Consider the following 22,852-nt stretch of genomic DNA (forward strand, 5'->3'; position numbering starts at 1 on the left):
ACATTAAATTCACAGAGTATTGTATTTAAGTATTTTTAAATGAAAAGATTAATTTCCCAGATTGAAATGATTATTAAAGTCAGAATAAAAAAGCAGAATAGTTATAGATAGGTGACTCAAAACTCATTATGTATCTACAAGCTTTTATGAGGTTTTTCTTTTCTTCCTTCTTTAAGGCAAGCACGGAAATTTGTCAGAAAAAAATTAAAGTGAGAAAGTTAGCTTACTTTAAGCTATATCTCAAAGGTAAGAATAAAAAAAAAAATTGAATCAGGACAGGTAATACAAAGGTGAAGGCTTTTGTCTACCAGCTGGAAGATTCTCACCAGTGGGTGACTGCTTGGTTCCATCACAAACTATTTTTGTAGCTTTTAGCCAGACAGTTCATTCCATGTTCACCCAGCCTGAATTCAATGAAGGTGTTAAATATCTAGATCTTAACATCACTTGTTCCCTAGAAGCACATATAAAGAATTAGTACTTCTGCTCTAGAACATACAGACAGGACTGAACCAAACTTCCCATTGTTTATAAGGGCAAGTAGTGATAGCAGCAGTTCGAGACTGTAAATTGAACTTTCGGTGTTCTAAAAATGTGATCTTTACACTGTAAAGATGGTAAGAATTTTTAAATCCAAACTATATCTTTTCTAGGACAATTACCAGGTGCAAAGTCTGTGAGTCATATTGTGTCCCGGTGGTGAAAAAAGAAAGTTGAGTGTTTGTCTGAAAGTGATAATGAACAATTGGACTTCAGTCATGGCATTGAGTCATCTTGCATGCTTAGTCTATATATCTCCACCTCTTTTTTGTCCTTCAGTTCTTACTATGATACAAGTAATATATCAGCTGCACCTTGAATAATCTTTATTCTTTAGGCCATGTTTGGTTTTAATTATTCTTCTTAGAATATTATAAAATAGTGATAAAAATATAACTCTTCTGTCTAATGACAGGACTAATTTTTAGGCATTTGAATAGGCTTATTTTTGAAATATGCGTAACTGTTAAGGGCATAAAATATAGAAGTGAAACTATGCATTTCTAAGTTCTATATCAAGTCATGATGAGGATCCTTAGGGAGAGGAAATGGGAAAAAACTTTGGAATAAGTTTAAAATGAGATGAAAGGGAAAGGTAGGAAAAAAACTGTAGGAGAGTGTTCAGAAGCTTCAGTTTAAGCATTTAATAAGTGCTTCCACCCAGCTCAGGGCTTCACAAAACTGACCTGATCCTTTGTAATTTCTGAGCGCACAAATTATTAATCAGGAAATAGTTTTGTCATCTTCACATAGTCAAAAATTTGCACCAGTTTTGAACTTTCAATCTTAGGATTCCTAGGAAAATTTAGGGCTAGGTTTTCATTCCAGCCTCACTATGTCTTGCAGGTGCTTGACATCTCGAAGTACTGCGACTCATCATCTCAGCTTGGATCCCCAACATTTTAGCCTTACTATTTTGACTTAATGTTGGCATTTATTATAATCATGGATAATTATGTATAATTATAATTAAGCCCTAATCCTCCTCAATTACATTCACATAAATTAGGCATAAGGCATAATTTAATCAAAATTAATGGATTTGCGCCAGTATAGAGTGACACAAGGATAAACCCAGATCTTATATCTTATCATGAAGTGTAGCATTCTAAATGTGCTGGAATAAACCCATCTTTTAGGTAACTATTTTTCATTTACATGAAATGTTTATTATTTATTGACTGTCATTGCTAACAGAAAGGGAAAACTGGATTAGTTCAGAAAATAAAAAATTACAAAGGAAGCACTGAAATCAGAAAGAATTCAGATCTTGTACATAAGAAAAAACATTTGTAACATTGTAAGTATGCCTATAAAGATTACTTTTGTTTAAAAAAAAAATCAAAGGAAAATTCATTCCCTTGGGCATTTTAAATGTGTGTGGTAGAAATACTCACATCCAGATGCTAACTTTTCTAACTGACCAAGAGTGGCCTTAAAGAGGGTGGCTGGTGAAATGATCCTTTACAAAACAGGGGATACAAAGCTTATGTTGTTGAAAGGAGAAGCATGTAATCAGCTAAAGAATTCCTGAGAAAGACCAAGGGCAGCAGATACTGAAACCTTGAACTTCCTTACTTCAATGCATTTTTTGCATGCTTCCTGAAGAAAGGAGCAACCAGGGGAATTTATTAACTTTTAACTCAATTAGGTAGATGCCAAAAAAATGTTCATTCCTGGAGCAATCTATTAAGACACTACAGCCTTCAGAAAGCTGTATCTCCACTCCAGTAGAGGGGGTTTTACAGGCTATGTGAAGGTTTTTGTCTTCTAAATAGAACATGAGAGAATTTTAAGTGTAGACTTGCATTGAGAACATATCTAAGGCAATAGGCAATGCTGCTTGTGTGTAAGTTTAATTGAGACATTCTATGGAAATCTAAAATAAACCATCCCAAAATAATACAGCAATCAGTTCCTATGAAATCTGACATTATTTATTATCTCTCCTCTGTCATCTATCATCTATCATCCATCATCCTTCTATCTATTTATCTATCTACCTATCTATCGATCAATCTAAGTAGCTAGTTAGTTATCCAGCAAGCTAGCCATCCATCCATCCATCCATCCATCCACATATACACACAAACATACTAATTTTCTAACTTTGATACTTATTCATTGCTTTCTGTGAGAGCATATGTAACCTAACTCTACTTTTCCCAAGAAATATTTTAGTTGGATATTATTGTGAAATTGTTGATAAAATAAAAAGATTAACGTTATTTAAACTTTTCTGATTTTATGCTCACAAACAATTGCTAAGAAAAGCAACAGCCCTTGCATATCTACTATCTTTATTTAGAAATGTGTAGAAGTCCTCGGATTCCTAGTTTCCCCCTAAACTACAGCCTCTGTTTGACATGATCTCTTCTGTGCCTGTCAACAAAAAGAGGACATGGTGCTGTCCCCAGTAATGGAACTCAGTGCTGGCATTCCAGCCTGATAGCAGCCATGAACTGTGCATGACTCTGCATAGGGCTAAGAAAAAGAACAGGATTTTAACAATCAATTTTACAATAAGAACAAGCTATAGGTATAGAACAATCACTGTATGCTAAACCATAATAATATTAATTTTATTCGCTGGGTTCATTTAGAGTATCAGCATTGTAAAGTAGGCTACAACAAGTCCTGTTGACAGAAAGTGCCTAATTCTCTAGCTTAATTTACCAGCTACTGGTGGTGAATTTATTGGACTACTTCCAAATAAATCTAAATGTCTTTGAATTAAGAACAGACTAATTACAGTAAAACCACCAGACTTCCTCAAAGCCAGGTCCTAGAACAGCAAGGGAAAATTTATAAATAATTTCATTTTTGTAACAGATTCTTAAATTCTCTCCCAGACATTCTCTATTGCATCCCTTTTGAGGCATAAACTTTGTACAAGGAACAAGACATAAATGAATGACCTATATCACAGTACTGGGATGATAATAAAAAAAAATCCAACTGTAGTAACTCCCATGCCATCAGAACTGTCAGTGAAGTATATTTTTTGATTATCATTCACAATGAACACTACAGTCCTGTCACTGGTCTTGCATCCCTACTACCAAATCCTACTGTTTCCTATCAGTGTTGCAGCCCTATTAATATTGTCAACAGCTGCATATTCAGCCTCTGAATCAATAGCTTCAAGCATCCTTATAGTTATTCTTTTATTCACATCTATTGATTACAGTACCACAGTATAAAACAGCAGGGAATGAAATGACAGAAGACTATTGGGAAAAAAATGCCCTAAACAAAGCCAAGAAAACTTTGAAATGGAGTAAGTCTTCCTACATGCTAACTTCAAATAATTTTGATGCACCAGACATTGCAGGCAATTCAATTATTTGTTTAGAGGCTTTGGTTAAGTTTTATATAAAATATGTTTCAGGAAAGTAAAGATGAATTTCATTTATTGAAAATTGATATACTTGATTTTTCTTAAACATAGAAAAGTAAATAGCAGATGGTAACTGAAAGTGTGAATGAGAATAACGAGTGGCGGGGGGAGATCAGCATGCAGGAGCCTCACCACAGAGCGACAAAAGCCACAGAGCCACTGAGGAGGGAGCCTGAAGTCCTTGACAGGACTTGCCCAGGAGCCAGCAGCTCAGCTATCCCCAGGAACTGACTCACCGGGGGCGGAGCCAGGAGGAGTGGCACCAACTGTGAGTGGTTAAAAACCTACCCAGGGAGGGTGGCGACCAGAGTGGGCAAACAGAGCGAGTCGAGGTAGTTTGTGTGGCGGTTTGGGCGGGCAGGCAAGCAGGATGGTGAGCACTCGCCGTATGACCAGGGTCCGGTCTGGGAGCTCTGCCTTGGCTGCCCCGGTGGTGGCCAGCGTAGGCACCCAGACAGAGCCCGTGAGAGGGGAGGCTGCGGTGCAGAGCTTGGAGTGTAGAGAGTGCCTGCACTGGTCTGGTGAGGGAAAGGTGCAGAATGGGTAGGGCTGCACTCGCTGCTCCCTGATGGAGGTCCTCCTCCAGCAGGTGGCTGAGCTACGGGATACTGTCAGTAAGCTGCAAGATGTCAGGGAAGCTGAGAGGAAACAGGACTGCTTGCTCCAGGCTCAAACAGCGCAGGGGCCTCAAGCTTCCCCTCTAACTCATGAAGGAAAGAAGGAGGCTGTTGACCAGGGAAGCTGGGAATTAGTAACAAAAAAAAACAACAAACGGAGGAAGAGAGCTATAAAAAGCAAGGGGCTTCCTCCTAAATCTGCTGTACCCACCCAGAACCGCTTTGCTGTCCTGCAAGGCGCTAATGAGGAAATGCACTTGCATCAGAAACAGCCAGCTGGTGCACTGGTACAGAAGATCTCTACTGGTGCCACCAAGAAAAAGCGGCAGGTTGTAGTAGTAGGGGACTCTGCCTTGAAAGGGACAGAAGCGCTCCTCTGTCGCCCTGACCCGGTCGCAAGGGAGATGTGTTGCCTACCTGGGGCATGGATCAGGGATGTTGCGGAGAGGCTGCCTGCTCTAGTAAGTCCCACGGACTATTACCCGCTTCTAGTGATACATGTGGGTGCTAGGGATATAGATAGTAGTAGCCTGAGGAGTATAAAGAAGGACTACAGAGCTCTAGGAGAGGTGGTCAGGGGCTCTGGAGCTCACATAGTCTTTTCAACCATTCTCCAAGACACAGGGTAGGACCTTCCAAAGGCAAGGAGGATTGGACAGGTTAATAAATGGTTAAAAGGGTGGTGTCATAGTCAAGGGTTTGGGTGTCTTGGACATGGGGCCCACATTTGTAGGCCAGGCCTACTGGGGGCTGGTGGAACTGCTCTGATAAAGAAACCATGAGGTAAACCATGCCAAGTGTAAGGTCCTACACCTGGGTTGGAGCAATCCCAGGCACAGCTACAGGTTGGGCAAAAAGGAAATTCAGAGCAGTCCTGCAGAGAAGGACTTGGGGGTGTTAGTCAGTGGGAAAATGAACATGAGCCAGCTGTGTGCGCTTACAGCCCAGAAAGCCAACCGTATCCTGGGCTGCATCAAGAGGAGCGTGACCAGCACGTCAAAGGAGGTGATCCTGCCCCTCTACTCTGCTCTCGTGAGACCTCACTTGGAGTATTGTGTGCAGTTCTGGTGTCCTCAACATAGAAAGGACATGGAACTGTTGGAGCAAGTCCAGAGAAGAGCCATGAGGATGATCAGGGAATTGAAGCACCTTCCATATGAAGACAGGCTGAGAATGTTGGGGCTGTTCAGCCTGGAGAAGAGAAGGCTGCGTGGAGACCTCACAGCAACCTTCCAGTATCTGAAGGAGGCCTACAAGGATGCTGGTGAGGGACTATTCATTAGGGACTGTAGTGATAGGACAAGAGGTAACGGGTTGAAACTTAAACAGCAGAGGTTTAGACTGGATATAAGGAAGAAATTCTTTACTGTGAGTGTGGTGAGGTACTGGAATGGGTTGCCCAGGGAGGTTGTGAATGCTCCATCCCTGACAGTGTTCAAGGCCAGGTTGGATGAAGCCTTGGGTGATATGGTTTAGTGTGAGGTGTTCCTGCCCATGGCAGGGGGGTTGGAACTAGATGATCTTAAGATCCTTTCCAACCCTAACTATTCTATGATATGATTCTGCTCCACTCTTTTCTGTCACTGAACTATTAAAGTGCCCAAATAGTTCCTTGTTTATTTTTAAACATCATTACTTAGAATGTCTGAAATCCCTTAATAGACTATCCACCTGACTTAGAGCCACATGGTTGTGCATCACTTGAAAAAATCCTGAGTTATTATATAGAGATTATCCTCATTCTGGTTCTAGGTTTACAAAAGTAGAAGATGCCCATGTGTTCATTTACGCCTTTATTTAACTCCTTTTTTTCAGCTCCTTTGTTTTAGTCTAGGGGAGACCATTGCTTCAGCTCCATGCTGTCCAGTCAGGAGATAATCTTGAGGACATGACAGAAATTTTGATTTTCTGCTTCTATCAGCATTACAATGTTATCCTCAGGAGGAAAAATAAGCAATAAAAGCAACAACAACCAAACAAGAAAGATGTTGCATTATAATGATGAGTTTTGGATTAGGTGAAATCTGGATTACCTTTGGGCTAGGAGAACTTCTACAATAATCCTTGCTTAAGGCTGTGCCTGAATAAATAGTAGTCTGCCATCAGTTTCACGTAGGTGTCAGGAAACACTAAGATGAAACTCTTAGAATTTTCATAAGAAAGCTCTCATACAGGTTCATAGGAGTTTCAGGAGAATAAAAGATTTTGAGAAGATGCGTGCACATCCATGGAACTTGCAGATCATATGCCTTCCAAAGGAAACTGAAAGAATAAATTCTATTTTGATGTGCTGGAAGTCAAAACAGCTTCCTGCATGTGATTCACCCCTCTCTGTTACATTACAGAACTGAATCACAGCAAGATTTAATTTTTTTTCCAGATTGAAATGTGGGTGTCAGGGGGCTAAAAGAACAGGGTTTTTTTTCTTTTTTTCCCCAGCCATTTTTTATCCCTCTTCATTGGAAACATAATGCTGTCAGCTGTTCCTGCCATCTTCCAATTTCAAGTTTTCTCTCTCCATCTGTGTTCGTACTTTGTTTTAACTCTTAATCAGGTCCTGCCTTGTCTTTGTATAGGAATTCATCATCATATGGCACCAATTCAGACCTGTAACATGAATAAAGGTTGGTATTTATCATACCTGCCGTAAAGGAAGTGCCTTTAAAAGGAAAGGGAGCATGTAATTCTCTGCCATTCACTTTCTCCTCAACCTTTCACCTTTTAATCAGTAGCCATAACCTGAGGAGGTCTCACAATGGAAAGTTAATTATGAGGTCATGAAGATGAAAGCATCTGACTTGCATTTTCTAAAGGTACTCTGCTTTTAAATTATCCCTGATTTACCTGCATAAAAGGAAAGGAAGTTCCCAAAGATTATTCTAAATGACCAGACTTTCAGATGCCAGCATTTCCAAGTGGAAATGGAAACACAGTCCTGTCAAAATGTTCTTTGAATATATCTTATGAAAGAGTCTTCCATTTACAATATGACCCGCCTCATAAATTGAAGATATCTTAATGGACATGAGGGAATGGAAAACTCAAGGGCAATACTCCATCGATACTCCACAGAGTAACGAGCAAGATGCCTGGATGCATTTGCCTAGGAAACTAAGAAAACCCACAGAATTTAAGCATTTGAGAACCTGATATGTACTATTGAGAACTAAAAGGAGAATTGTGTAGAACATTGTCCTATTCTATGCTGAAAATTCCAGCCTTACTCTAACTAATTGTACACAATGTACGCAGCAGGAATAACTGCAACAACAACAACAAAAAGTGTTTGTTTTATAGCATCTAATATTCAGGATGATAAGATGGTAAGTTTTCCAGATGTATCAACAGCTGTAAATAGTAATAAACCATATTTAACATTGTCTTTTATTACGTAAGAATGATGATACTCTTTTTAGGTAGCAGTTAAGGCTAAAACCCCAGAGAGAATCATATGGTTAATGTGTCAATTTTAGAGCTATCCAAACTGAATTACCAGATTATTGAATACATGTACTATCTAATGTACCATAATAATACATGTACCGCCTAATCTGAGTGCTATCAAATTTGAAATGTGTCCTTTTTGAGAAATTATGACTGCTAGAGAGAAAGAGCATTTCCATCAGACAAAAGGGTGCAAGAGCAGCTTTGGTAATGGGCCTGCTAATATGGAGAGGAGTCTTGTCAGTACATGATAGCCAAAGCATGAGGAGAAGCAGACACAGGGAATAGAGAGAGAAAGAGGCTGCCTGGGGGCCACTCAGACTGTCCTGGGGAAAAAGCAGCATAACTGAGAGCCATATCCTCTGCACCCAACACATGAACACTGGAAAGGACAGCCTCCTTTTCTTCTTGAGGATTTGACATTTTCTATAGGCAACAGTGTCTTTTCACTGAGTTTTCGTATGAATTACTAACCAAGAAACAGACCATATTTCCCACTCTGATCATAAATAGTACCAGCTTTCTATAATGTTGTTATTGGCTTCATTGTTGCTGTCCTAATACTGCTTTAAATTATGTCTACTTGGTTATTAATACTTCTTAAGTTGTTTTTGTTTCCCCTAAGGAATGAAGAAAACATTTTCCTTGGACTTTCCATGAGTAGACGATGAATGGAAAGAGAGAGGTCGTGATTTGGGTTGGCAAAAGATTAATTATATATTGCTTCTACTGAAATAGGGTTTCTTAATTCTGAGAACAGAAATCATCAGTTAGTAGAAATCTCAGATCTTTCAGGATCAAGCCCAGTGTGGGCTTGATAAAGTGATAGTCTTTTAGCAAGTTTTTTAACATGAACAAGAAAATGTTTTGTGCAAAAAAAAATTCTTTGTAATGCTATAAACCATGAGGTCAGCTGCAGCAAGTAAATGGAAAGAAACACAAAGCTTAAACAAGAGTCTCATGTCTCTGGCATTTCCTATAAATGCCTTGAAATCATCATTTGATAGGACTACTTCATATTTCCCTTCTGTAAAATGCAGATGCTGAGTGTATGCATGCATTCAGACAACTGTATCTGAAATGCTATATGATGTTCTCGGAAGATATGGACAGACAAAAAGCTGAAACAACTGCACAAAATCCATCCCAATCCAGTTTGTATAATATTACTGTTTTATAAAGAAATGGAATTATAAAATTCCTTTTCCTTAAAATATTATCATTTCAGCTGTGACAGGAAGCCCTCTGGATACCATTCGCACAGGCTTCTTGTTCACATTTTCAGATAAATGGAGTTTCTGATAGGTTTCGAAGTTAGGCATGATTATTCAAACCAGAGTTTGCATGAATGAGCAATAGTGAATTTATAACCTATGCAGCAGGTAATCCATGCCCATATCCCTCCAAACAGAAACAAGCCTCTTAAGTTCACCATGGAACTTGGATATTTAGTAATTTAATAGGCTTAAGCTTTATTCCTTCAAGGTAATTGTGCAGATACCTTTAATAAAATACACTCAGCATTGCCAGCAAACATTCTAGATAAATGAACACAAGAAATGTTAGATGCAACTTTATTATACTGTTAATCCTTGCTGGAAGGCTTCCTGGACTGTTTGAGGGTAGTGTTAGTAGTGATGTTAAACTAATTTGCCATGGCTCTTTAGTTCATGTTATCTTTTCTTATCAGCCTAAGGCTAGGCCAGGGAAAAAAAGAAAAAAAAAAAAAAGAGAAAAAAAAATTGGAAACATTTGGCAGAGACAGCAAAGTGGGTAGTTCAAATGCCATTGCAGAGTGTCAATCCATCCATGTCTCCATGACCGATAGTTTAATGGTCCATTTAATTCTTCAAAGCAATTGAATTTCTACCCATATCCTGTTAAGGTGATGTACCACAGTAGGGTTGCCAGAATTTATTTTTTTATATGCAAGACAAGTTTTTCACAGTCTGATTTCTCCATCACAGATTGAGCTAAAACCAACAAATTACTTGAAATTTTTTCCCTCATGTTTTCAGAATCAAAAAACACGTAAAGTAGTGGGGACTGTTGATTTGACTTGCTTTCTTTGGTTGGAGTTTTCAATTGTCCCAAAACAGAAAGGCTCAAAATTATACATACAGTGTGGATTGCAGCTTAAAGGGCAACAGAGCAGATCACTGTCTGTTCCTAAATCTTAGGATGAATGTTCAATTCAGTGATAGTGAGGTTGGTAAGTAAATCTCATTATTTTCATCCTGTGGTGTTTGCTATATCCAGAGCCTCTCAGATTTTCCACTGTTTGTGCTGGTCTGCAAGATAAAGGATCCTGAGCCTTCTGCTGCTTTCTATTCTTCCTTTCTAAGCCACTTCACAAATTCTGTTCAAGCTCATACTGTCCTTGTGAAGTGAGTTCATGGCTTGGCTGTAGCTGTCTTGATTGTTCCACTCTATTTAAGCCAGGTCAGCTTCCATGAAATCAAGCCTACCAGATTAGGAACTACCAAAAACCAGTTAAATTAGATTTCTAGATGAGGTCTTGAAGAAGACTTGAGAGTCTTCTGCTGGTTTATAGTTCCCACAGAGTCCTATTCTTGGTGGATTTGCATTTTTCATGTGTGAGGATAACCTGATTCCTATAGGCTGCAATATTTATTTCACAATTATCTTTACTTACGTATGTTCAAGTGCAGGAATAGGTAGAATAGCGATGACAGACAATTTCCGAAAGAGTTAACATAAAATATTATACTGAGTGGTATTGGTGCAATTGCAATAATTACATATACATTTGCCAGAATGTAGTTGTCCTATGTGGAAGCAGAAAGACTCTTTTCTATATAAGCCTTTTAACATTCAGGCTTATAATCATGTTTTTGTGTAAAGGACCTTCAGCTGAAACCTAGCTAATAAACATTCACTTCATTCTATTGATCAGTACAAAGTTGTAAGATTGTGTGCAATAACTTTAAAAATATTTAACTATATTGTCTTACATGTTGTTACATTCTTTTAAATTGTTATGTCTGATCTAATTCACACCACTAATGTAATAGCAGTACATGCATATAAAATCATTTCCCAGATGAAGATACAGTAAGAGTAATGACCTTATTTTCAAGAAAAATTATTACATTGCACTCAAAATTTGATAGCAATGAAATTAAAAATAACATTATTTTCAAGTCAATATATATGAAAGTTTTTTAACTGTTTTTAAACTCTCTACTTAGCAGTTCAATTATTTTCAAAATCTGGTCAGGAAAGCATCCTTCACACCTCAGTGTAGTCACAGCAGAACTTTATTCAAACTGTGACTTATTTCTTGCAATGAAAGTAAGAAAGAGTTCAGACTCAGATTAACACCTTGAAAATGTACTAAAGTGTCATCATGACTGACGTATGTTGTATATCCTTCTTCTGAGATAGCCATGAGGGTTGATAGCGTAGTGAAAAAGTTTGGTAAAATCTCTGTATTTTCACAAGCACGATTTGATTATAGTGTCAATAGTCTGGTTTGCCATGATCTTTTCCCTGAGGTGTTAGTTTATATTAAAAGATAATGTAATTCCAAAAAAAAGGAAGTACATACCAACACTGCTAAGAAACAATGACCAAACTGAAGACAACAAGAATTTTGTCTTCAAGTGGACTGGAATTTTGTCAGTGATGCATTAGTTTTTCTCACTGCCCTGTTCCAACCTTCTGCAACTGTTTTCTTCTCCCAGAAAATGTGGCTTGAACTGCTCCATTAAGAAAAAAAAAAAAAGCAAATGCAAAACCATAACTCAAAATCCAGCACTTCTTAAACATTGATATTATAAATGTGAATGATATAAATATAAGTATGTATATATAAGTAACACTATAGATTAAGACATACATTTATAAAACAGATAAAGTCAAGGCAGTTTCCAGCCAATTAAATCTAGATTTGGATCTGCTTTCTTTGGCTAAATACGAATTTTTGTGTTGAACTTTATATATTTCTGTTGTTAAATAGGAACAGGAAATTAAATAGAGAAAAATATCAGCTTTAAAGGCCTATAGATTGTTTATATTTGCTTTAATCGAAGAACATTTTCCTGTCTAGATATTTGACTGGTATTTTTCTTGCCTAAAATAATGCCCTGGCTTACAGTTGTCTCACCTTAAATAAAACATTCAGTTAAAAAGCCAATCTGGAAGCTATCTCATAATTTTCTTATTTTTTGAGTACATCCAAGGCAGCATGAGACTAAATTTATGTGGAAATCTCTATGTCTTGTAGAAGGCATTCTGAGAATTATTTAGAAGGAAACACTGAAGTTTTTGGTTTTTTATTTTTTTTTTTGTTAACATAGTGTTACCTAGTCCAAAAGAAAGTATCATTAGCTTCATTATTTCTCATATTGGATTTTTCATTCAGATGCTATGTGATACTTTAAAATGTAAACTGCAAAAACATTGGAGTAATAACTTTTTACAACAAAGTTAGTACATAACTAAGTTTTTAAACTTGTGTTCAAATGTACAAATTGCTGTGGTGTGACTAAATCCAGTCTTTCCTGCCCTTCAGAAGGATATCTAATCCTGATTGCAAGATGCCTATGTTTATCGCAGACCACATCCCAAGGCCTCCTGTCTTTCTGGAAGGTTTCCTCTACCCCCTGAAATGCCATTGGCAGGAATCACTGGGTAAGTCCTCAGGCTTGTGCTACATAGGTCAGATGATATGGTCTTAACATTCATGATGACTCAAGTTTGGAACCATGTAAGCCTTAAGCCTTTTCAGAGAATGCTGGCTTTGAGATGGAAAATCAAAACCTTCACTGTCCTTGCTGCCTGCTTTCCTTAGCACTTCAGGTTATCTGACTTTCAGAGAAGGTTTTATGTTTTGGAAAATAAAAAGGTTCATCCTTAGTTTATTTGTGACATAAATATACTCTACCAATAGTGAAATGAAGACCTTACTTAGTGGGTTCTCTACTTAAAGTTAATGACTTAAATGAATGCAGAGCTTCTCAAAACTCAATAAGGAATAATTCCTGAATTACACAAATACTGTGGACAACAGGGAATGAGCACTCTTAATGTGCTACAATGACAGGAGACCTAGGGACTTACCCATGTTTCATTGTGTAGCCTCCATCAGGATTAGAGAACTTTGTTCCTTTAATTAATACAAGGCAAAACTTTTACTCCATGGCTTCTCATCCTCTTCTGTCTTTTTTTTTATTTCTTTTTAATTTAGTTCTTTAACAAATCCCTCTTTTCAGGGACCAAAAGCTGATATGTTCTGGGGAAATGCCAGCAAGATGTTAAAGATTGGCACAACTAGCTACTGTCATTCTATCAAGACAATAGGATTTGAGTGAAAGGGGTAGAGTTCTCCATGCAGAATTTAGCTGCTTAATCCTCTCTTGTGGGCTGGCACAAAATCAACAAAAGAAAGAAACCAAATTACCCAGCTCTGCTTTGGCAGATTTAGCCACTGTCAGCAGGCCAGAAGTTAATTCCCTCATATTCTTGTTTGCCACCAACTACGGCAGGCCTTGCTGAGCCAGCTTTCCTGTGTAAATCTGTCAGCTGAAATGATGCACAGCATGAAGAAGGAGAGAAAGGACATGCAAAGAGTGTGGTCCTTTTGCCAAATCAAGTCCCCAGAAGTCAGGGACTGGCACTGTAACTACCTCTTTTCCTTCAGTATGAGTGACACTTTTGACACAAGATGAGAAAGATTTATAGTTTCTTAAACTACCGTCACACACACACACAACCCTTTCTTGCCAGTAAGTAAGGATTGTTGTTACATTAAGCTCTGTGCGTGGGAGCCTGTTTCCCTTCTGGCACTCAGCACAAGCTTCCAGCTGCTTAGCATCTTTCTGAGACTCAACAGTGTGTAGGGTATGATATGTTAATAATGAGGACTACATAGTCATCAAGGCCAGTAAAATTGCAGTGAGGGTAGGAAATGCATCATCAGTTTGCTCTGTCACAAATGCTTACTGACTAGTCACAGCGTATGGTGCCTTTTATTGTGTGCCCAAACTAAGCTCTTGGGTGGATAATGTGACATGGGAGGAATCAGGCTGTTGTTTGTCACTCATTATTCTCTTCCCTTACAAAATCAAGTAGCAACACTACGGTGAGAGGAGGTAAGTCAGGTGCAAAATATTTTCAGCAACATGCAGAACAACTGAAATCACATAGCTTTTTGGGATCTCAATATGAGCCTCTAAGTGGATATAGTCTCATGAACATTTTTACTTAGGGGTGATCCTTTAAAGCAAAAACAGTCTCACTAGTGAAAGTGAGAAAAATAGGAAGAAATATACAACCTACTTGCAAGTGAAGGTACATATATATAGCTTTTTATAAATGTAATGTTTTCCAAATGGAAATTACAAATGCCCGGGGATTTAACATGTTCTTAGTATGAGAATGGACATTTCCTTAAAGTACTTAATGAAACATGTTTGACAGCATGAGTAATCCCGCAAAATTGTATATCCGTGTGAAATTCTCAAATAGTCACATTCTGTGTTAACAGTTCTGTTTGCCTTTTCTCTGTACAGGAAGCAGTTTCCATTTATATTAGACCAGTATATAGCATATATGTTGTACTATGATGACAGTGTATGTCTGCAATATAAGCAGGGTAATTTAGCGAGTTCTGTTAAAGTTCTGATAATTTATCTGTTTCAGATGATATATAATTTCAATGATTGTGCAGTACAATTATTTTTTTCCTGTGGTGAGACAAATTTTTATTAAGTACTCATCACAAACATTTATTGTTTGTAACAATTGGATGAAAAATAAATAAAATATTGCTTTCCTAATATTTGGATTCCTTTCCTGATATCAGCAGACTACTTCTGGCTATATCACCAGTATATTATACCAGACTTGCTATTTATGGCTACTGAACCCAAATATTAATGAGCAATTTTGTAGTATTTATGTGTGCTATATCTTTACACAATCAATAGATAAAACTTGCTGAAAACCCTAAATTAAATGGACAGAAAACTAGCACAAAAAGAGCCTCTCCTCTATTTGTTATTTCTAGCTCTAACACAAGACAGATGTTCATGTTATTAAAGACACTATGGAAATGTTTAATGGAAAATTACCAACACTCTTAAACAGGTTAATCTGGATAAAACCCAGGATGCTACCTCACAGAAACAAATGTAAGTTGACACACTTATGGGGAAATAATCAGCTGCATAAATACAGTTTAGGTGATATTTAATGGACAAGGTTCCATTTCTGTAGAAAAGGATGAAACCTATCACTGGTGATATTTTTTTTTTGTAACGGCCTTTAAGCATCAAAACTGGATTTTGGAGAGAGTTTAAAAAGGAAGGAAAACTGGACAGATCATACTTTGGCCTCAGCTCTAAATCTAAGCAATTCATTGAAACACCTGATCCTGGAGCAAAATCACGTGTACTTCCTGTGTAGCTAATGGAGAGAAATAAGCACTTCCAGAAGAGCAGAAAATATTTTGGTCAGACTATGGAGATCTTCCCTAACTATCTCAATAAAGTGCTTAAATTTGCATGGAATGGCTTCAAGTCTAAGTGTCTGCAAACTGATTTTTAGAAAGCCTGTGGCCTTGTCCGTTGCTTAAGTGATTTAAGTGCAATTTTGAACTGTGTTTCTGAACTCACATACCAGCATTCTACCTAAACTTGTTTAAGTCACATAGAGAGACACAGCAGGCATTTTTAAGACATTAGACATGTTTACCTCATGACTGCTATCACTGCTTATCACTGAGGTTTCAGTGATGGAAGACAATAAGCCAACTCTGGAATTAGAAACTATAAGGTTGCAATGCTGCCATGTTGTACTTGCTGAGAAGGTGAGCTTGTTATGCAGAACCTGAAGTTGCTAAGCCTTACCAATAGCATAGGTGGCACTCTTCTGCACCTTCTAAATGATATATATAATGCTGCGGAAGTGCTTACCCAGGTGTGCCTTTTGTACTGTTCTACCTGATCTAGACATACTTAATACCTCAAGAACTAGTCCAAAGAAGAATAGTAAAACCAGAAATCTGCTTGACAAAAAAGATCATGGTAATCCTTTGAGCCTTATACCTGTGGGCATCCCTGTGCAGCATATCCAGTTGGGATTCATAGTTAACAAAGACTTGGGAGAGGAGTGAGGTTGTGAGTGGAAACAGTCTGGACATTTTATTGTAAGTTTTACGTAGATTAAGAAATGCCTCAGAAAAGCAAAGCAAAGCTGGTTCTCTGGAGAGACGCCTGCACTCTCATGGTCTAGTCAATAGGAGTGTATGGGTGTAGCTGAGAGCAAGTTTTGGCTCACACAGTTAGAAATCTATTTGAACTCTTAAAAAAATAAGTTTTAAAAAGGATTTCCTTCCTGTCAGCAAAAAGCCACAGACATCAGAGGAGCAGAGTCAACCACATGTGTGTTTCTTTTCATGCTTTCTAATCAGATGTAATGATTGCTCACACTGTATGGATAGTTTTTATTCAAGGATGTGAATTCCTGAGTCTTAGGAGCCTGCCAAGTGTAAAAGCAAACAGAACAAGCCACACATGAGGTGATATATGCCCTTAGGCTTTACTGACTGCTCAAGACTAGGGGAATCTAACAGTTTCTCTTCCATCCTGGCTGTTGTAAAGTTTTCAAGAGAAACCACAGCTGGCCTGGGTCCAGTAATCATCCTTTTATTGGGCTGGTAAGTTACTTTTCTAAGAGTGCAGAACAACAGCAGAAGGAAATGCACTTACAGGGGCTATAAATAGTTCTGTAGAAGATCTAACAAAGGTGTCATAAAGTGCATGACTTAATCCACCATGCATGACACTGTTATTGACAGTGATTCACCAGTCTGTTATTGTGGAACAAGCAGGAAAATGAAAATGCATGTTAATAAAATGAAATGGTGAAGAATTATCATTTTTTTCATATAACAAAGTGTTAACTAGAGTCCACTTTTTCTAGATCTGCCCATACTACAGATACCACAGTTTTTGCAGATGCAGTTGATCTAGTTCATGTATTACCACCAAGTAGTAACAACAACACAAAACTTAGGAAAGAACTGCCTACCTTTTTATCCAATTTCTCAAGTAAATTTTGCAGCTGTATATAGCTGTATGTTATTACAGAGAGACTGGTAGCAGTACTCAAAGGAGATCATTAAAACCATATGTAATTATGTGTATGTCCATGACATCAATGATTATATACTCTATACATCTATATACTCTAATACAGCACCTTTAGACAGCTTAAAGATTTGGTTTCTTAAGAAATCTAAAGAAATACATAAATTCACTACTGGGCTGAGAGTCAGGAGACCTGGGATTTATTTGTAGTCTGTTTTACTCATCTGTGATCTTAAAGATATAACTTCCCTCAGTCTTTCCTCTTCTCTGCCAAACATTATTAAAGAAGGAATATTTGGATGGTCGCACTCAAAGAGTTGTGGTCAATGGTTCAATGTCCAGCTGGAGACCAGGGATCGGTGTTGGGACCAGTCTTGTTCAACATCTTTGTCGCTGACATGGACAGTGGGATTCAATGCGCCCTCAGCAAGTTTGCCGATGACACCAAGCTGTGTGATTCGGTTGATACGCTAGAGGGAAGGAATAACATCCAGAGGGACCTTGACACACTTGTGAGGTGGGCTAATGTCAACCTCAGGCAGTTTAACCATGCCAAGTGTGAGGTCCTTCACCTGGGTTGGAGCAATCCCAGGCACAGCTACAGGTTGGGCAAAAAGGAAATTCAGAGCAGTCCTGCAGAGAAGGACTTGGGGGTGTTAGTCAGTGGGAAAATGAACATGAGCCAGCTGTGTGCGCTTACAGCCCAGAAAGCCAACCGTATCCTGGGCTGCATCAAGAGGAGCGTGACCAGCACGTCAAAGGAGGTGATCCTGCCCCTCTACTCTGCTCTCGTGAGACCTCACTTGGAGTATTGTGTGCAGTTCTGGTGTCCTCAACATAGAAAGGACATGGAACTGTTGGAGCAAGTCCAGAGAAGAGCCATGAGGATGATCAGGGAATTGAAGCACCTTCCATATGAAGACAGGCTGAGAATGTTGGGGCTGTTCAGCCTGGAGAAGGGAAGGCTGCGTGGAGACCTCACAGCAACCTTCCAGTATCTGAAGGAGACCTACAAGGATGCTGGTGAGGGACTATTCATTAGGGACTGTAGTGATAGGACAAGGGGTAATGGATTGAAACTTAAACAGCAGAGGTTTAGACTGGATATAAGGAAGAAATTCTTTACTGTGAGTGTGGTGAGGTACTGGAATGGGTTGCCCAGGGAGGTTGTGAATGCTCCATCCCTGACAGTGTTCAAGGCCAGGTTGGATGAAGCCTTGGGTGATATGGTTTAGTGTGAGGTGTTCCTGCCCATGGCAGGGGGGTTGGAACTAGATGATCTTAAGGTCCTTTCCAACCCTAACTATTCTATGATTGTATGATTCTAAGGAAGGTTGAAGCAGACATGGTTCTCCGGATAATATTTGCACAATGCCTAATAAAATTGGTCTTAATTTTGGTGACTTAAAATCAGCTTTTCCACTTTAAGTTCTATCTTTGGCTGGGACTGTGCACATTGTTTCCCTGCTGAACACACACACACAAACACAAAAATTATTTTCATTCAGGCCTATGATGACTGTCAAAACTGCTATTCATCATGATCTCTGCAGCAGGAATCACAACTGTCATACAAATATTTTTCTTCAAAGTGGGGGGAAAATGCTTCTCATGATTAATATTAAGTTACACTCTTTCTGCATGCTTTAGCTTTGAGTGTTTTTGCAGCTCCATTCATTCCAAATAACTAAGAGTGAGTGGTGATGGGCAGACAAAATTACATCAGGTGTCTGAAATGAGAAGACTGAGCTTGTGATATCACTAAAATTTTTCTCTGCTTTTGATTCTGCAGACATATGAAAGCAGCAGTTCACAAACATCAAGTCCATTCTTCTTTTAGGAGGATATTGAAGCTGTCTGCGCAAAACAGTTGACTCGGAAAACCAGTTAAGAAAGAAAAATTGCTGCAGCTTGTAACTGTGATTAGATGACCTGGAAAATAAATAGATAAAAAAAATCTGGACTAGCAGCATGAACTATTCTTAACATGAAACAAACTAAAACTTATTTAACCCCCCCCCCCAAAAAAATTTTAAGGTCTCAGTATAGCCTCACTTTACTCAACTATAACATTCTCTTATCCTTTAGCAGTGGACTTCCTTTGTCTTCATGTGTTTGTTGGTTATCTTTATTGAGATTGCTTGAAGTTACTGGAATACCAGTTGTTTAAATAAGCACAATGAATATACTTCCCAAAATTATGCTGCTTGACACTGAGCAGAAGACTCTACACGTTGTTTATCTAGTACAGCCACACCATCCTAGTAAAGAAAATGTAACCAGGGCTGTTCTTAGTTGTGGAGGTCAACCGGCATGAAGCAGTCTATGTACATTGCAATAAATTCCAACGGCAGCCAAACTGCCCACTGGGAACAGTTTCTGACCATATTAAATCTCAGACTTTGCCCAGGAATTTTCAGGGACAGTGCTACTTGGCTAAGTTCAAAATCATCCAGGGGGTGTACAGCTTATCTTATACTTCCTTATGAAGAAGAAATAGGCTTGTTTAAGATGTGATTCATTCTACATGTTCAAATATAGTCATGTAAAACAGGTCAAATGAATCAAGCCATTACAGATGTCTATTCCTTTTGTCTGTAAAGTGAATCTAGAGAGACTTATTAAGATATAGAGCAGAATATTATAGAGATCTGCAGGGATGAATTTCATTCACATGACTACAGCAACTAGTTAGTGATAGTGCATAGCTGGCAAACAACTTTACTTTTTGAGTATATGATGATACCAACTTAGATAACAGCTTCTTCCAGGCACAGAATCCAGATCCATTCCTAGTTTTCAGATATCAAAAGGCTTTTGTATAAATCAGTTTATTTACATGTCCAGTACAGGTTTTTCAGGTATCTGAAATGAGCTGTTATTCTTGCAAGTGTGGTATGAAGTAATTGGACATGTGGCAGCAAGAACTTGCATGATGATGAACTAGAGCAGAAAAATAAGATCATAAGAAGAGCATGATAATAAGACCAGTCCCCTCCAGTACAGGTAATCACAGATATTACAAAATCCCTTTCTGAATATTTATCTGCATGAGCAGGTATTTGTTCCTGTACTCTTACTGACTGAGTCAAATAACATCACTTCTCTGGTTCTTACAGTTTCTTCCAGCTTCCAGCCTAACTTTATGCTTGACAAGTCCATTTTTACTTTTTCTTGTGCCAAGTTCATAATTTATTTTACATAGTCATTTTACTTCCCTGCTGTTTGTGTCCATGGAATCCTTGTGTAGAGAAATCACATCTTTCTCAGACTTCATTTCAGTGAACTATAACAATGAAGGTCTTCTGATCTACTACCTGTGTCTAGTCTAACTTTTATGTGTCTGCTGCAGTTTAAATTAGCCTTTCTTGAACACAGCTTTCAAAAAAATATACAGTTAAAATTTCTGTAATTCCTTGCAATATTATTTCAGCTTATGAATTCTTTCAGCTAGAAATAACCATCAAATGCATCTGCTGCCACTTGTCTTTTCTGCAGAGGTGTCACACTAAGTGTGGAGGCTATCCTGATACTTATTCTGTTCCTTTGAGTGCAATGAGATCCTTGTGTTTTCCTAACATGTGAGGTGTGACTGTTCCCATCTTGTTTGCATTAGATGAGAGCCTTTGCTCCACGTTCAACTTCTTCACAGTTTTTGAGAACTGAGGCAAAACCACCCCACTCATATTTTTTTTGAAAAATCCTTTATTACCTTTAGCCACACTCTCATCCTGAGCAGCAGAAATTTTGTCTCTGTTTCCTAAGGTACTTTGACAGCTGAGTAATTGTTTCAATATCTCTAAGGTTTAACTAATTTTTTAGCCAAATCTCTTGCTTTTAGTCATTTCTAAGTAATGAAATTGGTTTGTTTATTTGTTCAGTTTTTATTCTGAATGGCTTCCCTACTTAATCCTCATATTCTTTATGACAGAGGTGATTCATTGATGCATTCATTGAAGAGGAATATCCATGGATGAGAGATTTTTCTTTGGAAGTTGTTTTGCTTGGGATAAAACTTCAAGGTAAATTCTGAGCCTTTAAGAATATATGACAATTTCTCCACATTTCAGTTGCTGAGTTATGAAATGTAGTAATGTTTTTTTAAGTTTTAAGCTTTATTTGTGAGTGTTCTGTTCTAAAACTGAAAATATTACTTACTGACTTACTTTTCTTTATATTTTAACGGAATTTAAATTGAGTAAATTCATTTACTTTATCTAAGGTTATTTTCTGAAGTTATTGTATTACTACTAATGGAAAGATAATATCTTTTTCAAGGTTCCATTACACTTTGGCATAGTGTAGTGTTGGCTGTTGTGACTATACTAATACTAGTAGAATATGTTTTCTAACCTTTATCTGTGAAGTAAAATACCATAATGACTTACTTCATACTGATATTTATCTTCCTGACAGTAATAAATCTGTTCCTATTCAAATCCCACCTCAGGAGCCTATAACATGACTGTAGTAATGAGAACCCTTCCTTGCATAGAAGGAAAATCTGTCAAACCTGAGATATTTTGACATAAACACTTAAGGTTCAATGAACAAGCAGACTTCTATAAAACTTTTCATCAAAGTCTCATCAGGAATTTTTCTCACCAACTCCACACACATCTCCCATATAGATGATATAAACTTTAATCAAACACAGATCTTCTTAAAAATGACAACCAGACAAACTACCAGAAACTGAAAAACAAAGACTTGCTCCTCCTTCCAAAGAACATGTCTTGTGCTAATTCCAGTGTTTTCTGGAAACTATGTGGAGCCCAAGTATAAAGAGCCAAAGGCAGGTCCTTTTCATATTTTGAGAGTTCCCATAGAAGTAAACCATATTAAAAGCTTAGAAATTTTAACAGAAGGTAAATTCACAGTACAGAACAATTAATAGCGGTTTAATACATACAAACAGTTCTGCTAAAGTTATCTACAGTACAAAGGGGGGTGTGTATGCATACATGCACATGTACATACACACATATATACATATGTGAAGGATAAACAGTCAGGACTTAGGAGTTTGAATGAAGCAATGGAGTAATTCATCAGTATTTTTCCATATGCCAAACCAATAATCCTACAAGATGTGACATGACTTGATATGAGAATCACAGAATCATAGAATAGTTAGGATTGGAAGGAACTTTTAAAGGTCATCTAGTCCAACACCCGGCAATGAGCAGGAACATCTTCAACCAGATCAGGCTGCTCAGTGCTCCATCCAATTCCACCATGAATGTTTCCAGGGAGGGAGCATCTACTACCTCCATGGCCAAATTGTTGAGTGTTTCACCTCCCTCATGATAAAAAACTTCTTCCTTATATCTAGTTTGAAGCAACCTTGTTTTGTTTTAAAACCACTATCTTTCATCCTATTGCAACATGACCTATTAAAAAGTCTGTCCCCAACATGGCCTTATTGGCTAGCTCTGTAAATGAGAGATCAGGAGTAAAACATGATAGCAAGATTCTGGTGCATCTGCATTGCTTAGTACTAGTTTTTTCACATCTGTAACACTTCTCTTAGTATCTCATCTGGATTTCATGTTATGTTTCTTACATTAAGGCATAATTATAAATTTTCTGTTTCCACAGGTCATAATGTATGAAATAATAGGTAAGCTGTGTAGCAGCAGCATGATGTTTTCATGGCATGAAACTTAGGTTAAGCATTGTACTGGTGATGGGGCGACATATAAGGGTACATAGATGACTGAGATTGCCTTGTG

The sequence above is a fragment of the Melopsittacus undulatus genome, chromosome 3 (genome assembly GCF_012275295.1).
Source record: "Melopsittacus undulatus isolate bMelUnd1 chromosome 3, bMelUnd1.mat.Z, whole genome shotgun sequence".
NCBI lineage: Eukaryota > Metazoa > Chordata > Aves > Psittaciformes > Psittaculidae > Melopsittacus > Melopsittacus undulatus.